Below are 20,748 nucleotides of genomic sequence, written 5' to 3' on the forward strand. Positions count from 1 at the left end.
AAATAAATAATAGTGCTTTCTTTCTGCTACTCTGATAGGGTTTGATTCCCCCTTTTTTATTCTGCAGATTGGTTTACTGTTGCTGTTGCTGGTTTATTTATTAATTGTGATTCTGTATTGTGCTATTATATGCATTTAATAGACCCCACCCTTCATAAAATTCTGTGAATGAGGCAGGATGATTGCACGATAAAAGCCTTTTCAAGAAGCAAGGCTTGTCAAGAAGATTCCTCCTCCTCAGTTTTATCATAATGTACCATAATGATTCATACAAGATCCCACCTCTATGGACTGAACAAAAATATACTTCCTTAAGCATTTAAGGAAGTACATTTAAGCAGGGCACTATAACAAAGTAATAGAGAATGTGCCATGCATGCAGAAGGTCCCAGGTTCAAATAATGGCATCTCCAGCTAGAAAAGGTTCAGGTAGCAGGTAATGGGAAAGATCATTGCTGAGACTGAGAAGAGAGTCAGATAATTTGACCTGTAAAAGAGCTCATCTCCTGAGCTTAAGCATGTTGCTATAGACATATGTGTCACTGAATCTAGTAGAATGTCCTCAGAAATATGTCAAGAGTTGTTGCCTTAACCTCCTGAACATCAAAATACCAAACGAACATGTTGTTTCTAGCTTTCTTTCTGGGTTTTTTTTTTTTTTTTTTGTCCCACCTATAGTACATACATAATAGTTCTGATTTTCGTTCAAGGAGCTGCATGTACTTGAGATTTCTTGCTATTCTTTTATCTTTTTCCACTCTTCCTCCTGCCTGGTAGCTATACAGCCTCTTTGTCATACTAGCTTTCTTACACGGTTATACACACTAATGTGAAACAGGTCTCCTGCATGTAAATGAATTTAGTCTCTTCCAAATCCCATCTGAAGGCCCATCTTCCTAAAAATTCTCTAAACAACAGCCAGGTTTCTTTTCTTTCCAAGTGTTTCTATACTCAGTTTACCTTCCTAAAATCCTCTGTGGAATGGCTAGTTTGCAAAGTGTGATTTAAATAATCATAAGGTAGAAAATAAACACTACCTTGTGTCATTAATTGATTGGAATCAACATACCGTTTGCTGCAACATGGTGCTTTCTAATGATAAACCATTTGTTCGTTGATAGTATTTTTATTAGCAGAAATGCATCATCCCAGGCAAACTTGGTTTGTTCTTGGGCAGGAATAGAATAGATAACAAGCAGAAACTCTGCTCACCACAATGAACCCTGCATCACCACCTTCAGAGAGGGCAAACTGAGCAAAGGCACTGTGGAGTGCAAGCCATCCAGGAAGGGGAAAGGATAGTGTCCCCCATCATATTGCAAACTAGATGTGAATATTCCTGAGCAGCACCTTCTCTCCTGTTATTATGGAGTATAAACAAGTAACAGTACCAAATTATTGTAAAGTTAGGTCATCACTCATTGTTTGTGGATGAACATTTTTGGTACAAAAAATAGATTTTCATGGGTACCAAAGCTTTCCTTTTGAAGTTTACATTCTTCTTGCCACTTACTTCATTCACTGTTTTGCTGCCTGCTTTAGTACCATATTAGGAGAGGGTCTTCCATCTGGCTTTCACTTTTTTCCAATGTGATCTCAGCCAATCAGGGATGAAATAGTGTGATGACATCACAAGGTCAAATAACCAATAAGATCTGACACTGTAACAACATAATTTGGGGAAATGTAGCCAATTCAGAGTGAGGGCAATGCTTCCCACATTGCATTGCCATTACTCTGTATAGGAGGTTGAGGAAAAAGAGCACAGGTGCTATTGCAACTGCTACTGTTTCCTCCTTGGTAAGATGGGAAAAACTTCACAACTATATTTACACCCTTTTCCCATAAATCAGTACAATGAGGGAGGAGGCTTTTGCCATTGTTTTCGAATAAAGTTGCAAATGTGGAAGTCTGTTTTGGTTCCATCTCTCTCTCTCTCTCTCTCTCTCTCTCTCTCTCTCTCTCTCTCTCTCTCTCTCTCTCTCTCTCTCTCTCTCTCACACACACACACACACACACACACACACACACACACTTCCATATAATTTAGAGTTTGCCTTTGAACTGTGCTGTGAATTTCGGACATCCTACTGAATTCTCTTTGCTCTTATTTAAACTAGAAATAGCACACCTGGAAGACCTCCTCTCAACACAGGTTTGGGAGGCCCCTGGAGTCTTCCTGGAGAACTGAGGCCTGAGAAGGTAGAAGCCCCGTGGCACCTCTCTGTAACAAAGTCCTTTCCCATAACAGTTAAGTCAGGAGCCCTTTCTTCTGTGGATGAGAGGTCAACTTCCTCTGAATGAGGGTTTGGGGTCCTGATCCATGACATTGAGAGAGTTCATTCAGGGAACTGACCAGGCTGAGAGGAGCATGCAAAAGTTTTACACATCATTTTAAAGTCGGCCAGCTTCCCTCTATGCACCTTGCCATTTTACTGTTCAATTTATCTGCCTGTCCTGGCTTGCCAAGGGCTCACTGAAATCCAGAGGAATCTTTAAACAACTGGCAGGCACAAACAAAATATACATAAAGTGGAAAGTGATGCCATCATCCCTTGCTCATTCAACTACTTTTTTATTGGGGTGACAACAAAAACTAATCAGGCACCTAAAAAATATTCTTACTGAATGGCAGTACAAAAAGGTGTTTGATTTGTCAGTTAATATTTCAGGGCTTCCAATCAGCTCAGTATTTCCAATATTATCTTCTTACTACTGGCAGTTTTTCTCTTATTGGACATGTATGCATTCACAGGACAATTGGTTTACTATTTTCACATCTAGAAATTATTACTCTGAAATTACAGCGAGTACTACCAGCAAAACAACATTACCACCAAGTGTGTGTGTGTGTGTGTGTGTGTTCCTGATGATACAAACCATCTCTCATGATGCTATCACTAGTGCTAACTAGTGGTCATGTAAACACTTATAATGAGTTAATCACACAAGGGGCATTCTAATGAGAGTTAACAACTACTGTCAAAATATGATTGCATCTAGGAGGTATACACCAAACAAAATACCAGTTGGGTCATGATACAAACTACTTCACACAAACATGACAACACATGTCAACTTGAAGAATAATTTTCATCCCCATTAATACCAGCACAGCAAATGCCTTTATTCCACATTTACATTAATGTTAAAGCAAATACTTGGATGTAGTCATCACTCTGAAACACAAATAGGGTTCAGCAGTCATCTTTTCAATTTTATATTGTTCAAACTGACAGGTTTATGTTTTCGTGTCCATAAATAAGCAATTATCAAAAGACATTTTTGTAGCAAGCATTTCTTTTTATATAACTATTATGAGAAATGTTTACATTTATGCTGCAGAACAGAAGACAAAGCCATCACATTTATAAGGCACTGTATGTATAAGCCTATATATATATATATATATATATATATACCAGTCAAATAGCTAAACTGCATCACTTAGGATGGCTCTTGATGCCAGTTTTTAACATAGAGTATCAATAAAAGGAACCTAAATACATATGAAACAGTTTAAAAAAAAAGAATAGGTTTTGCATACTTGCAGCATTAGCAATCCTTAAGGCAATGAAGTTCAATTAAATCCTCAGTCTGCTGGAATAATTCTATTGTCTTCAACTAAACACCTACAAGACAGGCAGTCACCTGATTCGTACATAATGCTAACCCATGGGTTGTTGAATTCTGGGCTGTTGTGATGTGAAAACCGAGCCATGGTAACAAACTGTGGTTTGTTAACCACGAACAACCCAGAAAGAAAATCCATGGTTTGTCATTTGGTTGTAAAGTCTGCACAATGCTCCTCTCAGTCTGCCACCTGAGGCTACATTTGCAAAGTAATGTATAACACCTTTATGTAAAATATGAAGGAATCTAGCAATTCTGAAGAACATAAGAAGTGCCATGATGGATCAGACCGAGGGTCCATCTAGTCCAGCATACAGTGGCCAACCAGCTCTCGGCCAGGGACCAACAGAGCAGGACATGGTGCAACAGCACCCTCCCACCCATGTTCCCCAGCAACTGGTGTACACAGGCTTACTGCCTCGGATACTGGAGATAGCATCAGTTTATTTGAGACTAAGGCTTATCTAAATATATGACTCATTCAATACAGTAGAACCTATTTCCAGGTAAAATAGTTATGAGATTGTGCTGTAAGGCAGCAATCCTAAGCATATTTAATTGGGAGTAAATCCATTAAATTAAATGTGACTTATTTTAGTAAACATGCATAGGACAGGGCTGTATTTCTCTTCCAGCATTCTGCCAAGCAGTTCTTGAATAGCAACAGAACCCTAATGGAAGGAGTGCTAGATAGATGTGGTAGGGGTGACAGGTAAACATGTACACATAGACCGAAAAAACTAATATAAGAAGCCTTTAAGAGCACTACTACCAATACTGCAAAATCTTTAAGCTGTGACCTAATACAACTAGTTGTGAAACTAAGGAGATCATCTTCCTTAGCATATTGCTTTACTGAAAGATTCTTGGCAACACAGGATATAGGGCCTCACCTAAGGGAGGTATTTTGTCAAGCCTTTAGGCAGTTTCATGATATCCCTAGAGGAGATGCAGATTGCGTTTTAAGGGTCAAGAAGGAACCAGTCTGGATGGTGATGGATTTGCCTCAAGTAGTTAATGTTGCATTAGCTTCCATGTGTACTATTTCTGTAGATTTAAAACAGAGACTGATTCAACCAAAAATGATGTTTTGCATATATTGGACACCACAGAGGCTTGTGAAGAAGAAGGTGGCTAGGTCAGAAAGATGCCGGTGATGTAACGAGGACAATGCCTCATTGAGGCATATGATGTGTGCATGTCCTTTATTGGTTTCTTTTTGGTTGGCAGTTATTGCTTGTATTAATTTTGTTCTTGAAAAATCTGAGATAATTGCAGGTGTACATGCGCTTTTAAATTACACCCTTGTGATGTGGGGATTAACAGATGGACAGCAAAAATGGATACTGAGAGTCCTTATAGTTGCAAAGAGACTTACACTTCAAACTTGGAAGCAAAAACACCCACCACCTATCACTCAGTGGACTGAAGATCTCACTGTTCTTGCAGAATCTACTTCAACCATCAAAGTCATATGGATGCTTATTTAGACATAAGGACTGCTTATATCTATATGAATGAATGAAATGGAAGTGTTAAGTCCTTTCCCCTCCTTTTTGTACCTGCTATGTTTTATATATGAACATTTCCTCCTCCTGTTATTGTTGTTGTTGTTTTTGTTGTGTTGCAAATTAAAAAAAATTAAAGAAAAAAGCATGAGAAGTTAATAATGAAACCCACTTTTGGAATAACTGCTAATTATAAGCCTAGTAAAGATTATTGTTTAAATTCTGCCAACCATGCCTGCCGTTTAGGTAAATATGATTTTTTTAAAATGTAACAATTGCTTTGTTGAAAGGAACTTGGACTTGAATTTTATTAGGAATATGCTACCAACTATTTCTATTAATTATAACCTTGATGTATTTAAGGATGTTTGTGATTGCCTTCACAATGACAAAAGTATGTTATTCTCTAAAATTCTTTGAACAATAAAGATGACACATATTTACTGGTACCAGTTTTGTGTAGTCTGCCTCATGAGGTGCTTCAGGATCCACCAATCACAAATTGTTAGAAATTTTGAAGCCCAGAGTAACCAGTAGATATTTATAAATCTGCAAATTGGTTGGGGACTGTCCATATAGTTAATTTTTTTCTCCAGAGCAGGTGTGTCACAGACCCATCTGGTTCATGTTTGGGAAATTAGCTAATCGGATGGAGCAGGTGTGAGTTCTCGACTCAACCCTGCACACTGAAACAAAATAAGTCATTCAAGTGGATTTCCGTATCATAGCACCTCTTCTACATTTGTCCCATTTATTATATCCACTTGAGCTGTCTTCATTCTGTTTTGACTGGTGATGAACAGAAGTTTGCTGTTCATGCATATCTACAGTATACTGATTCCTACAAGCATGTGGGGTGTTCCTGATCCTGTTTGTAGGTATGCTTTAGTCCAACTCATAAAGCAACCTCTATTTACAGCATTTCACATCTGCCTTTCAAAGAACCCTCTCAATATCTGTGTGTCATTGGTTGATAGATGTGAAGATATTTGTTTGCTTTTTGGGTGCTCTGATGTAACACTGCTTTTGTACTAAGACACCCACAGCAAATTTTAAGGGAAGTAAATCACAATGTGTAAATTACACAAGCATACAGACTTATTTACAGAGGGGGTCTATTGATATGCGTGCCAGCAGCTGGTTTTTTTGCAGTTCCTGTACATGTCAGTCCATTGCATAATTACTATATGGTACAGTAGTGTGACTTGTATGTCTTTCAAAACTCTTTTACAAATGGTTAAACTAAGAGCCTTAGCACTCATGCTTTGGGTGTTAGTGGGATGCAGTTTCTTGCAGTACCTGATTTGTACAACACTTTGCAAGGCATACTTGTACCATACGGAATTACTGCATTCATTCAATGCCCTTTCTGATGCACTGGTGGAACACCAAAAATCTTCACCTTCCATTGATGCAACCTTCCTTTTACCCAACTCAATCCAAAAATAATTTGCACTGAACAACAGTTGTTGAGATTCGGTAATCAGTAACTTTATGTTCTCATTCTAGTCACAAGTTTTGCTCCAGCTTTCTCACAGTAGCACAAATGGTTGGCTGCCAGCTTCACCCACTTTTGGCAACAGGAAGTGGCATTCTATTCAAAATATGCAAAGTACATAGGTTAGGACAATCCAACGGGGTAGTTACATCATATTATTTGTAAAACGGGGCATAGTAGGATATAGGTGGCTTTCTATTGTACATGTATTACTCATGAGTGACTTATATGTAGCTTCTGCAAGGTATTTTTATTATTAAGCTGGAAAATATAAATTTAGACCCCAGCTGTAAGGAACAAAAAGTCCCAAGATAGAATATGAATATATATATATATATATATATATATATATATATATATATATATCCTGGTTAGGTATGGATGAAGTTAGATTGACAATCTTTATTATCTAACAGCTGTTGTTCCGTAACCTAAGGGAAATAAGCCCGAGTTCAGCTCAAAGTAGACAACTGTCCGAATTACAGAATAGCATAATCACACTTAAACCTTTTTGACAAGTCTCTTCAGAAAGGCCAGGAGTCTATAAAGCATGCTTTGCTTTAAGTTGATACTCTTAGGACAAGGAGCAACGATCTTCATTTTAGCCTCACAACAGCCTTGTGTGGTGGGCTAAGCTAAGAAATAATGATTTATGTAAGACCATCCATGAGCTTCACTCCTGAGCAGGAATGTGACTCAAGGATCTGAACTAGGAATCACTAAATCCCAAACCTATATGCTAGCCATTGCATTGCATTGCATTGGCTAGGCTGTGCAGGACATGAAGAAACAACATACTACTGATATTTCATACATATTGAATTGCACCAGTCCCTCTACAATAGTGATAACTCAAGTGCTCGTTAGAATTCAGAAACCTCATTCTCTTTCCTTCTCTAGCACTGCATATTCATTATCTTCATCAATATTTTTCTCCCCAATGTCTACATTATATGGTGTCAGTTGGCAAATAGCTCAAGGGCCCATTCAAAAGCTGATATTATTTTGTTCTGTTTTAAGTCATCTATAATTTAAAAAAAGAGGCTGTGTGTCCATCTATTAGCACCATTTGGTTGACTAATTTGATTTGTACACCATCCTTCTACCAAGGAAACTATAGTGCCGAGACTGTGAAACCTAGACACTTGAAACTTCACATGCACATTAGGGGGACCCTAGCTGAGTGCACCTCAGGATTATTTGGATTTTACAGTACATCAATTAATTTTAATTAATTTTAAAGTGTGAATTCTTCTGAATATGTTTCATAAGAAAGTGATCCAATATTTCATGAGATCGTTGGTAGCAACCAGCAGAAAATTCTAGCAAATTGGTGAAGTCTTAACCATTTTCAGAAATTTATTTTAACTTGACCAAAGTCACCACAGATGAGCCCAGCAAAAGCACTAAGGCCAATTTTGTGTTGTGTGTATTTAATAAACAGGCAACGGTATAGCACAGGGTACAAAAGCTCTTTCAGCCCAAGGCCAAATTTAATTTTAAAGAGGCTCTCAGGGCTGCAGTCCAGCAGTGAGTAGGGCTGAAGGCAAGAGGGAAGGGCTAAAAATACTAAAAAAAAATACCAGCATGTTTTAACTTACAATTCCTTCTGCTAGTAACTAAGCCTTAGGAGAAGCACAAAAGCTGCATCAAACTATAAGTGGTTGGGGGGAAGGGGGTGGATCTAGGGGAAGGCGGGAAGGCCATTTGGGGAACCGTGGAGGACCAAACTGGTATCCCAGGAGTGCTGGATTTTGCCCTCAAGCCTGTAGTTCTCCAGCCCTGTTGTAGCAAGATGATGAATGAGTTGCAAGGTTCGTTCTTTGCCTTAACTATCTGCCCTAGCTCTTGACTTTCATCATGCTGATTGTTTCCTGAATAAAAAAGGGCACGTACTGAGCAGTCAAGGCACAATTTCAACAGTGTGAAAGCAGCTTGTGATTCAATAATGAAACTGCATCTGGAATAGGACAAGCAGAGGTGCAATGGCAGAAGAGCAACAAATGAGTCAAGTCAACCAGTACTGCTGCCAAGATCTTGTGCTATTTGTACCATTTCATATTCACTGGAAATATCACCTCTGATTCTTCGGTATTGCTCAACCTCCCACAGTGGGCATACCATGTATGTGTGAGGGTCAAATTCCATTTCGGAGAAGCTCTCAGGGACCACAGTGGTGGACAGGGCTGAAGGCTAAAAGCAAAAAGACGGGGCCAAAAAACCTACAAAAAAGTTGGGAAACCCGCAAACGGAGGGTGGGAAGGGGTTTGGTCATCTGGGGAACCCTGAAGAGCCAGACTGTGACCCCAGCCCTGAGGTCCTGCACACCCCTGATGTACATCATATATATGGCTCTCTGTCCAGCATCCTTTGTAATGCTGAATAGGTCTTGCCTAGATGGGTACCCTAGTAAAATTAAATGGGACTATCTCTAAAATTGCACAATTAAAAAAACGAACAGCTCACAAGCCCTTTACATACAGTGATGTTAACTCATGGACTTCAGAGACTCTATACCAATGGAAGTAGGCTAACTCTGCCAATTAAAAGATGCAGGTTTAATTCCCACGCATGCACACACAAATAACTGGTTTGTGAATACTGAAGCATTATTTCAAAGATGGGAGTCTGGGCACAATCCAGCAAATATTAATCTTGAAAAAGTCCTAATTCAATCAGTTAGTCATGACAAACAAAAATCCATTGATTTCAAGACCAAAAGTACAAAACCCATGTTTAAATCCCACTCCATTACTTTCAATTCCAAGTAAATGTGCATGGAGTTGCAGATTTAGGCTGTAACCTTGCGTGAGTATGTGTGCCACGCACACACACACACACTTTTTTGGGAATAAGCCCCAATTTGCTCAGTGGTGCTTACTTCTGAATTGACATGTATGGGAACAGACTACATCTCATGGAGTTGAAGTTTTGCTGGATTGTACCCCGCATTTATTAGCATGTATGGCAGCAATTCTAAAAAGTTCTTCTTAACCACTAAATTAAACAGTGAATACCGTTTTATTACCACATGCATTCACTTGAGTGTGCTTGTAGGACATTAATTTCATGCATGACTAGACATAAATACAAACCTGGTTTCCAATTCACCCTTACAAAATGCATGCCAACTTTTTTTTAAAGTTTTAGTCTTGAGTAACAAGACTAACGAAAAAAATCAGTTTGCAAAAATACAGCTTGAATTCAGCCAATTGTGTGCTTAATTGGTTTTTGTAAAAATAGACAATGGTTAGAACCTGCAAGGAAAATAAGATATATTTTAGAGTGGAATTTGGAAAGTAGCCTAAATAAATCTTAGAGACAATTAGCTAAAAACATAAAGTATGCTAAAAGATACACCTTTCTAACTTTGCTGTGTGCTACATATCATGCTGTTTCAAAAAACCAGTATGTCTTTGGCTCTGCTAAAGTACAGATGGTACATAACTAAAGTTTTGTAGTTATTCATCAAAACTCCTAGGTTTGAACTGATGCTTTTATGCTACATTAAGAATGAATTAAAAACCTGCAAAGTTAATAATTAACAATGTTGTTTCGTTGAACAAGAATTGTATAGCAATTTTTTGTCCTACTGGTTGAAAATCCATAGCAGGCTTATCAAACTCTGCTGACGCAATGGCAGAGATGTAGGAGCAGGATAACTTCCTGACATACTGGCAGACACATCCAACCCAATCTAGGCCTAATCTACACCAAGATATTGCACTATGAAAGCAGTATGTAAGAGGCAGGAGCCACACTACTGCTTTATAGCGGTATTGAAGTGCACTGACGACTGTTGGGGCCCATTGACACATACCATATACCGCTTTCATACCGTTATATCCTGCTTGGTGTGGCTCCTGCCTTTGATATACTGCTTTTCTAGTGCAATATCCCGCTTAGTGTAGATTAGGCCCTAGTGATGTCAGAGAAATCTGTAATAGATTCAAATGAGTTCAGATTTCTATGAATCTGTCCTATGGATTCTGCAGCGGACCAACTTTTTCTGACTCACGCAGATTCTGTGGACTGGTTTTTCACTTTTGGGGAGGGGGAGGTTGCATTAATTTGTATTAATACTAATCCACATTAACCAATTAACTAATGCAAATTAGAGCAAGTAGAAAAACATTCTGATACATGATATCCAATTCTGTCAATGAATAAATGAAAAGATGCCTGACAAGCCACAAAACACAGATGGAACAGATTTAACAAAATCTCTAACCCAATACAAGCAAAATGCTCTCACCCACAGTAGAGGTGCTTTGAAAAATCAATATTATTATTATTATTATTATTATTATTATTATTATTATTATTATTTATATAGCACCATCAATGTACATGGTGCTGTACAGAGTAAAACAGTAAATAGCAAGACCCTGCCGCATAGGCTTACATTCTAATAAAATCATAATAAAACAATGAGGGGAAGAGAATGCACCAAACAGGCACAGGGTAGGGTAAAACTAGCAGTATAAAACTAGCATATTCAGGTTACTGTAATACTTATACAAGTGACTGGTACACTGATATGCCAGAGCACAAGAAGCCTACAAGCTAGATTACAATAGTGTTAATCAGTGCTATCCCAAACATATTACCAGAGTCAGCACAGGACAAAGAATAACTTCTACACAAAATTTGCAATGGTAGATTCAAACCTCTGAGAAAAATGTCCACCTCTATGAGATATAGCCTGTATCAATAGGTAGAACTAAGTGAGACACACAGGAAGTCAGGTGGAAGAAGAAGTCAGGGACACAGACTTTGATTGAAGGAATACTCGCCCAATCAGGAGGTGACACAGCAGGCAGTGACTCAGCACTCTCAGGAGTCAGTCAGGGCTGGAGAGAAGTTAGTTAGAAGCTATGTTTGTTTGAGGCAATAAAAGTTTTATTTTTATAGAATACTGCATTCCTCATTTGCAACAAACCTATCTTTGAAACATAGCCTGTCTTGTTGCCACAGTTGTGACTACCAACAGTAAAGAAGCTGACAATGCCACCAAAGATTACAGCCCCCAAGAGGAAGTCTCATGCTTCTGAAAATAATTACTAGTTAAGTCTGGTCTAAGGGGGGAGAAATGCCACCGGTGTCAAGTTCCAAAAAGCTCCACTTCCAAACACCTCCTTAGCTGCCACATGCACAAGTTCCTTTTTAGGACAGGGATGGAGAGGCAACAACAATAAAAAGCCAAGCAATTAATTTAAAAATTACAGGGCTTTAGCAGACTAGTCTGACATTACATGTTAGGAACTGTATTTTATTGCTGTAAGCCACCTTGGTAGGGCTTCTGTCCTGAAGGGCAGCCAAGAATTGTTTTAAAATAAATAAATAAAATAATAAGGCACTACTCACCTTACCAGAGAACATGACATCCTTACTAAAGGGGGAAAACAGAGGGAGGAACTAGAAATGCAAATGTAAGCAGGCAAAAATCTGAATTGTGAGAGGGCCATGGCTAAAAGAGCAAATACACCCTATCTATACACCCTATTTATCCCGAGGTAACTGTGCAGTGGTATTGCATTGGTTATACGACACAGCAGCCAACTCACAGCCACCACAGGGTTTCCCCTGAAACTGCGTGTTTAAAAAGTCGTGGACTTACCACAACTTTTTCCTTTGCTGCGAAGTCACCACAGTATTTCCTTCATCTGTCAGTGGTGACGTTGTCTCAGGTTCAGGCTGTGGGAGTTCTGGGGGGGGGTGGATTGTGGCCACCAATAGGGCGCAGGAGTGGGCCAAATGGAGGAGGGTGACTGCTGATGGGGTGGGGGGAGAAGAGGAGGCCAGTAGTAGCCACTGCCATAAACACCAAAATGGGCCCAAATGGAAGGAAGAGAAGCAAGCTTTGTTGTTTTGTTCCAATTGAGAGGCTGAGCATTTTGAGGATGTCGATGGAATAGTGTGAGAATGCAGGGCAGGGGGGAGGGGGCAATCTTTTCTGGCTGGATAAGCTGCACTCCCTCCTACCCTGTCTAGATTTAGCAGTTTAGCCTAGCAGCAGTGATTCTGCAGGCTTTTCAGCCAAAGCCCTTCCAAAACGGCGTTGTATAGACACACACACCCAGCTCATACTCTCATAGCCCTGTACCACTGTCAATTTACAAGCCCCCAACAAGACAGTGTGAAAAATCAGAACTTTGGGTCACAGTTTAATTTATAGGATGGTGTGGAATGTAAGAGAGTAAAATGTCCCAAATCTAAATTAAGAACATTTTTCTTCTTTTTCTGCCCATTATGAATCATAACCAAAATAGGACTGGAGAACCTTATGACAAGACTCTGAAACAGAATAGAGTTGAGCTGAAATAAGAAGGCTGAATTTTGCAATATTTCTGTGTCCCCAAAAGCACCCTTCAATGATACTGACACAGTGGGGCGGGTGCCTTGAAAGGGTGTGTACTCCTGGGGAAGGGAAGCATACACATTGCCAAAGCAACTGGGCTAACACTTCCTGTCTTGCCATGCTGCAAACGAAAGCACAGCAGCCAGCAAGACTGAGTGTCTGTGTTGCCAAGGCAACAGGGGCCGGTGCTCCACACCTTGCTACACTACATTACACTGTGGTATTGCAGTGAGGACAAACAGGGAGCATAGATCCCCCATTGCCTTAGCAACAAGGACTCATTTCCTCACAGAAACATGGGTTCACTTGCCCTCATTGACATCACCACATAAACCAATCTATCCAACTATGTAACGCAGTGATGTCATTGCATTCCTGACTACAAGGTACTTGATTAGCTGAGATTACAGAAAGCATAGGCCAAAAAATAAATAAATGGCTCTGACACAGCAGCAGTGGTGGTGGTGGTGAACAGCTGTAAATCGCGGAAAAAGAAACAGCAGTGGGAAAAATGTAGTTTTAGAAGGTTGGGGATGGGGGCATTTCATTGCCTGGAAAGCCCCTTCCCACATTAAATACTTGGGGGTGAAAATTCAGCTATAGTATTAGAAAAATGTCGAGCAGTTTAAGGGAAATACTTGCAAGCATGGAGAACTCCATTCCATTATTAATGCATTTGGCTAAATGAAGATGGTCTATACTGATTCCAGCTTTTGGTGCAATAAATGAAGTCACATACAAGTATTCATAGGATTAGGCTAAAAGCAACATTTCCCTCTATGCTACCCCTTTTCTCCAGGGTTACTTTTTTGTTGTTAGAACTAATTAATTGTGAGGAAGATATAGTTAGTTTCCATTTGAGTAGACAGCACTAGCAGTGGGAGATATTGACAAAAGGATAGGACAAGCCACCCCAAGCTCTGAAAGGGCAATAGGTGTGGAAAAGAATACATTAGCATCCTTCTTCGACAGAAAGGGTAAAATGGCTTCGGGAGAGGGATTTAATACATTCACCAAGAAGTTGCTGACTCCAATCTCACTTTTTATTACCAATTTTCAGTGAAAGTCAGTGTGGTGTTTTAAAAGAAAACATCTAGAAATTTATTGGCCTAAAGCTCTGGATTTTTGTAAGAGTTAATGTTGCTAGGCTGATAATTTATTTTCAAAATTCAAACCTTCAAAGCAAGAAAATGCAAGTTAAGCCTGCAAGAATCTGTATAAATAACCATAGTGCATTACAGTTGTACATGGATTTTCCCCATGGGGCTACTGACTGGGTAACTAACAGCACAACCTTAAATCTATTCCTGTAATGATGGTTCACTCTTAAACCCATAAGTTATGTAAAAAATCTGCAATTTTTCTGATCTCTGCATTGCAATTCCCTCTTCCAAACAACTATTTTTTAAAAATTAATAATATTTTAAAATCTCATATTTCTGAAGCAACAACAATGGGATCTCCTCTATATAAAAGTATAGAGCCCTGTTTTCCTTCACATAACCTCATTTTTCCCACCAGCAAGCCTAGTGGATTGAGGTTCAACCTATTAATGGGATGGATGAGGAGGAAGAACGATGCCCTCCCTCCCCCAAAACAGCACAAAGTGCCTCCAGCCCACCAGTCCCCATCTTTCAATAAACAACTTTATGAAATGGGGAAAACAACAACTGAGATTTATGAAATAAAAAAAGAGAAACAAGGAGGAACAATTAAGATAACTACGTCATTGAAAACAAGTCTCCAAATTCAACAAAAATAGGAGATGAACAAACCTGCCTTTTGCCGTGCAGTTTTGGGCTGAGATGCAGCTCTAGGCCTCAGTCTCTGTCACTCCGTGACTCTGGAATTGCTGCCAGATGAATTCTCTGAGAGAGCAAATGATTGCTGTTCTCTTCTCCACTGTCATCTCTCAGTGGTTCTTTTTAGTCCTCCTCTCTGTAGTCTCCTCAGTCACTTTCTTCTCACAAAAGTTATTTTCTCTCCTTAGAATCTCTTCACAAAAATACACCTCAGAATCTCCACAGAGAGAGGCTTTCCTGTTCCCTACAGCAACTCAGGGCCAAAGGAAAAAGGGTTGTGCTTCAGCCTTCCTCCATCCCGCAAGGGGCTACACTTACATCTGGGCTATTTCCAAACAGAAGGCTCCCATGGCTACCAAAATCAAAACGCAGCATTCAGCTATTCTATCTTTTCCTCCTTAATGGATTTTTTGTGGTAAGAAAAAAGACGGAAGTGCTGAGAAAACACAGGAGTATTACAACAGGAAGACAACATTTGTCTGGAGTCTGAACCCCCTGAAAAACGCTGTCCTTGGTACAAGGCAATTGCCTGGAAGCATCCTTGATCACCTTGGTATTTTTGTTTAATTCAGCCAAAGCTTTGTATACAAAATAACCTCATCCCACCCCAACATCCCTTGCCTTCTATATATAGTTTCAGATAAGAGATATCACCAAACTCCATTCTATCCAGGATGAAATGCCAGTTGAATGTTGGAGGGAAACTTTTGGAAACTAGAGATGTGAAGTCTTGAGGGGAAAAAGTGAGGGGATGGGGCAGGAGGGAATAGAAAAATATTGAGGAGTATTTTTATTTACAAACTCTCCAAAAATTCCTGGGTGTCATTGTGGGGTTTTTTTTTTAAAAAAAGAAAATCTATTTCCCCCAACCCTGTTTTTCACACACACATGTTCTGTTCTCAGGAACAGAATCAGAATCCACCCCTTTGCAGCAAGTTCCAGGCATATTTTGAAAATAATCAGTGCCTTCCAAGTGAGGGGATGGGTATTTTCACAGGAACCTTCATCATCTCAGATACTACATTAAGGGACATCCACCTGGTCAAGCAACTCCCTCATCTCACATTTCTGGAAGTAGCAAAGTGAAAATATTGAGTCCTTCTTATGCCAGAGACTTGGCTCATGTGAGACAGTGACTTAGTACAGACCAGAGATGTTACCCACCCTTAATTCTCATGTTTCAAGGCCTTTTAAACACCTTTCACCACCCTTCTTGCTGGGAAAGGGCCATAGCTCAGTGGTAGGGCACATGCTTTGCATGCATAAGATCCCCGATTCAATCCCTTGCATCTCAACATGACACTGGGAAACCTGATTGAAACCCTGGAAAGCTACTGCCAGTCAGTGTTGTAAGTAACAGTTAGATAGACAGTCATGAAATGATAGTCTGACTAATTCAGTATAAGGTCACTTCCTCTGTTCCTAGACCCACATGGTCTCTTTTCAGACGCACAGAGTGGATTGTGGAATCCATGCCAGATCCTACAATGCACTCTTGAGTTCTGTTGCAGCATAAAACCAGATTCCAAAATTGACTCCAAAGATGAGAAGAATAAAGGAGTTACACCATCTCTTATTAACTGAAATGGCTGCTTTTAAACTTTTTTTTAAAGTTTCCTTTAGAAATATAAGGGGGCTTATTTTGTTTTACTTGTACAGCAGCATATAACTACTTTTAAGGTCAGTAGACAATGGTTATTATGACTTTTCCAAAAGAACAGGAATATATATAACCTATTTAGGCTACTAAAGAAGGGTGCAAGCTGTGTTAATTTACAGAACTTTTAATTAGAGAAAAAATGGACAGAGAGCTTTAAAACAGATAGGTGGCAATGTCGCACAATACCAGGAACTTTGTTGTCTTTCCACTCTGTCCAATGTAGTTCTGAAAAACTTAAGCTTGTAGTCATGAATACAGGGACTCAACTAGTACAACCAACATTTTTTTGAATACATAGCTCCAATCTGGGAAGAGATTTTTAACACATGAGTAACCTGATCAGATTTCACACCAATGCACAGGTTGGATACCACTAACATACCTCAAATGTATAGCCAGGTAAGTAATGACATCTCTTTAAACATTAATACAAGTACCTGGAACTGCACTACTGCACAAGTCTATGGAGTGCTTTCCATACTAACCCAGGCTGATTCCCCAACTCACTGTCCACTTCCCTAACTACTATTGTCTATTACGTTCTTCCAGCTTCAACTGGTGAGCCAAGTGTGGTCCTTTCGCTCACATCAGGCCAATCATGCTTCCTTTGGTAACCTTCCATTTTAGATTACTGCAATGCACTCTGCTTGAAGAATGTTGGGGACTAGAGTTGTAGTTACTGCAGGAAGTTAACAAATACAGGATTTCTTTTCATCGCATTTCCATGCAGCTGGAAAGCTGGATCAGTTGAATCCCTACCTGCAATAGATTTATTAAAGAAACAGACTCTTTCAGCAAAAAGGCAGCAATCTTAATTTCATCAACTTTGGTCAGGATTGGCAGTTTCCATAAACTGATCCACTGAGTTCATTGCTTAAGCAAATCAGGAACACACTCCATTCAGAATGAATCTATAGAAATAGGAATTTTCATAGGGTATACCTTAGAAGACCTTGGCTGCAATGATTTGGCTACAAGTCTGAAGCAGAAACAGAAAACTAGCTGATCAAGCCTGGGAACCTACAAACTGGATAACTGCTCTTCAACTGGGGTCTGTTCACTAAACAGAATAAAACCGAGGACAAATTATAACTTGATTGCCTATTGTGTTAATCTGAGTGGAGCTTCCAACAAGTGACATAAGAAGATTGGGGTCAAATTCATCTTTTGGTACGAAACAATATTTTCATCTTGCTATATGCATGTGCTATATTACCCTTTCGTTAATAGTGTTTATATATAATTTGATTTTTATTGCCTACATATTGCCATTTACCCTATTCCCTAAAAAGATGCTTTCAGCTAGGTTGAATAGCAAGCCTACAAACAAGAGAAAGTTCATTTACATTTAAATCTCTTGATGCATTGGAAGACAAAATAAGTGTCCCCCACCCCATTCCCTCTTCAGTCCTATCAGCTCAACCATTCCTTCACATGCTGTAACTCCAGGTGTACTGTAAAACAGGGGATGGAGGGAAGGACAGATGAATTACTGTCTGACCAAGGAAGGGAGCAGGAAGCAGAAACAATGGTGGTCTTATGGAATTTAAAGTTATAAGAATGTCTTTCAGGTTTGAACCCAGCAAAGCTACAACTAGAACAAGGACATGAGTTAAAACCAGCTTGGCGCTCGGAAATGGGAAAATGCCAGAAGCTGTGGAGCTGAAGCTAGTTTATACATCTTTATATGTAACTTCTTAAAACCAGTGTGGATTAGAACTAAAACTGCTGGATATTACAAATTATTTCTGTGGTACCAATCATGCAATTCCCAATGAAACACCTGCTTTAGGAATTCTTACAAAGATGTAGAGATGTTCACCAGTTAGTCGAGTGTAAATGTATGCTACTGAAAATGCTGGATTCTAAAAGTATATTCTGTATATAAAGAGTTTTACTAGTATACTATTTAGCATAGTTGTTGACTTGTCTTTTTAATGATTTGCTAGCTTCCAACTAATAAGAATAATTATCTATTCAAAATAATGAAACTGCCTGAATCAATACATTTGGCCATAATCCTGGGGGGTTCTGTTCTTCGTATTTAAGATGCAATCCTATACACTTACATGAGAGTAAATTCCATTGAGCTCAGTGGGGTTTACTTCTGAGTGGAAATATATAGGATTGTGACCTTTTAAGAGTATCATCTCGTTACCTTAACTTCCTATCAACTCACCATCCAGTGGTCCCAGTGAGTGAACTGTAGCTCAGTAGTGGAGTACATGATTCCCATGCCAAAAGTCTCAAGTTCAATTCTTGGAATCCCCAGTTAAATGTAGCTGGTGATGGGAAAGATCTCTGTGTGAGATCCTAGAGAGCCACTGCCAGTGAACATAGACAAAACTGGGCTTGGTGGACAAACAGTATGCCATGGTATAACGGAGGTTCTTTTGTTCCTATGTCACAGGCCCTCGGGCTCATTTTGGAACTACTACTACTACTACTACTACTACTTCTATTTTTAGTCTTCAGAGAATATTCCTAAACATGACCCTTTACAAACCATTTAAAGAATATTCTAACAACTTGAAACTTTTTTTTCAAAAGCTGAAGTGTTAAGATTCCAAATTGAGGCAGACCTTAGGAGCCTGTGTCCATTGGCCAGTGAACTGAGAGGGTGACCAGATGGAAAGGAGAACAAGGGCTCCTACAGCTTTAATAGTCGGGCAAAAGAGAGAGAGAAAGAGAATCAGCTCTTGCTGGATTTCTCATTACTGCACTTGCCAAAGGTCTTTCTTTTTTGTACCTAGTCACTCCGTATGAAGGAGCCTTAAAAATGCAGCATAGAGGTCAAAGATATGAACCTATCTCAAGGACAAGACTGCATATAGGAATTTGGTATGTGGGATAACTCCCCTCTCACAAATGTCAGAAATAAAGATCGTCAAGTCTACTTACCCATCCTCTGATATTTTCTTCAGATTCAGTCTCTAAAGATTTTTGCCATTAAAAAAAAGGTTCCTTGGACCACATCCACTTTGCAATCATTTCCAGAAAAACCAACAACCCAAAACATCCCTATGAAATTCTTTAAAGGGAGGCGGGGGGGGGGGGGGGGGGGAAGAATCTTCTATGCAGCCAATCCAGCAGTGTTGCCAAGACTGTACTCGGTACACAGTATGTTCAGCTTTGTTCTGAATAATACACTCCACTAATAGTTAACATAAATCATTAGGGTAACTTTACTACATAAAAGACCAAATCATTTAATCTGGATTGTTCTTTTATATATTCCCTGCTTTGCAATGTTGCCATGCAACTGATTGGTAGCTAAGCAGCAATAACTAAGTGGTGGTGCTATTGCTCCCTCTAGTGTAAATATGCATTGATACTTATTAAATTGATAACTCCTCATCCTAGCTAGAAGGAAAATACCATGCATTTTCCAATGACAAGGAGAAGAATTATTCATTACATAACTATTGCATATTATTGGTTTTGCCTAATGTAATCTTTCCTATGTTTGATATAGTTCCCTTTCTTTTTTGTTTATTTACAAGCTGGAAGTCTGTGTCATTTACTAACAGTATAAATAAACAATAGCATCAAAGCAAAGCTAAACTGGGTCACTCCAATACATCCTATAGTTCTATCATACTGGATCTATTGGTGGCCAGTAGTGGATGTTCAAGATAGCTGCCTACACAGAAGACTAGTGAACAACTCAGTTCCCCTTTGTTCACTTCCAGCATCTTGTAATCTATGGCAAGGACACACAGAAGCTGAGCATGTTTCTTCCAGTATATTCCTTGACACCTAAAACAAATAGGACTGAAATCCATCCAACGGGTATAATCTTTGTAAAAGAAGGTCAGATTTTTCCAAGCCAGCACAGTTCTGCTGATTTCTGATAGTCACAGTCTGTCACTATATTCTGTAATAGAGGCATACTTTGAATTCATTGTTCGGAGCCTTCTCAGTAATCTCCTCCTTTGGTGTATAGTAAATAGGTATGTACATAGACTTCCTGAGCTTTTCTGGGCAAAGATAGTGGGTGGCATTTTAATTGTACAATCTGCAAAACAGCTCATTACTTGCACATGTGCACACTTAACAACCAGTCCTATCAACCATCTGCTTCTCCAACCATGCCGTGCTGCTGCTGCTTCAGTGTTTCTGAATGACATATTTAGCTTCTCTACCCAGCTGCTGTACAACTTCTAGGGAAATATCTTCTAGGGCTGTGAGTTAGGTTCTGTCCAGTTCAAATTTATCCTTAGCTGTGAACTTGCTGTATGTTCTGTATAGATCTATATTTAATATCAACCTGATATATTTATATT

This window comes from Elgaria multicarinata, chromosome 2, assembly GCF_023053635.1.
Source record: "Elgaria multicarinata webbii isolate HBS135686 ecotype San Diego chromosome 2, rElgMul1.1.pri, whole genome shotgun sequence".
Classification (NCBI taxonomy): domain Eukaryota; kingdom Metazoa; phylum Chordata; class Lepidosauria; order Squamata; family Anguidae; genus Elgaria; species Elgaria multicarinata.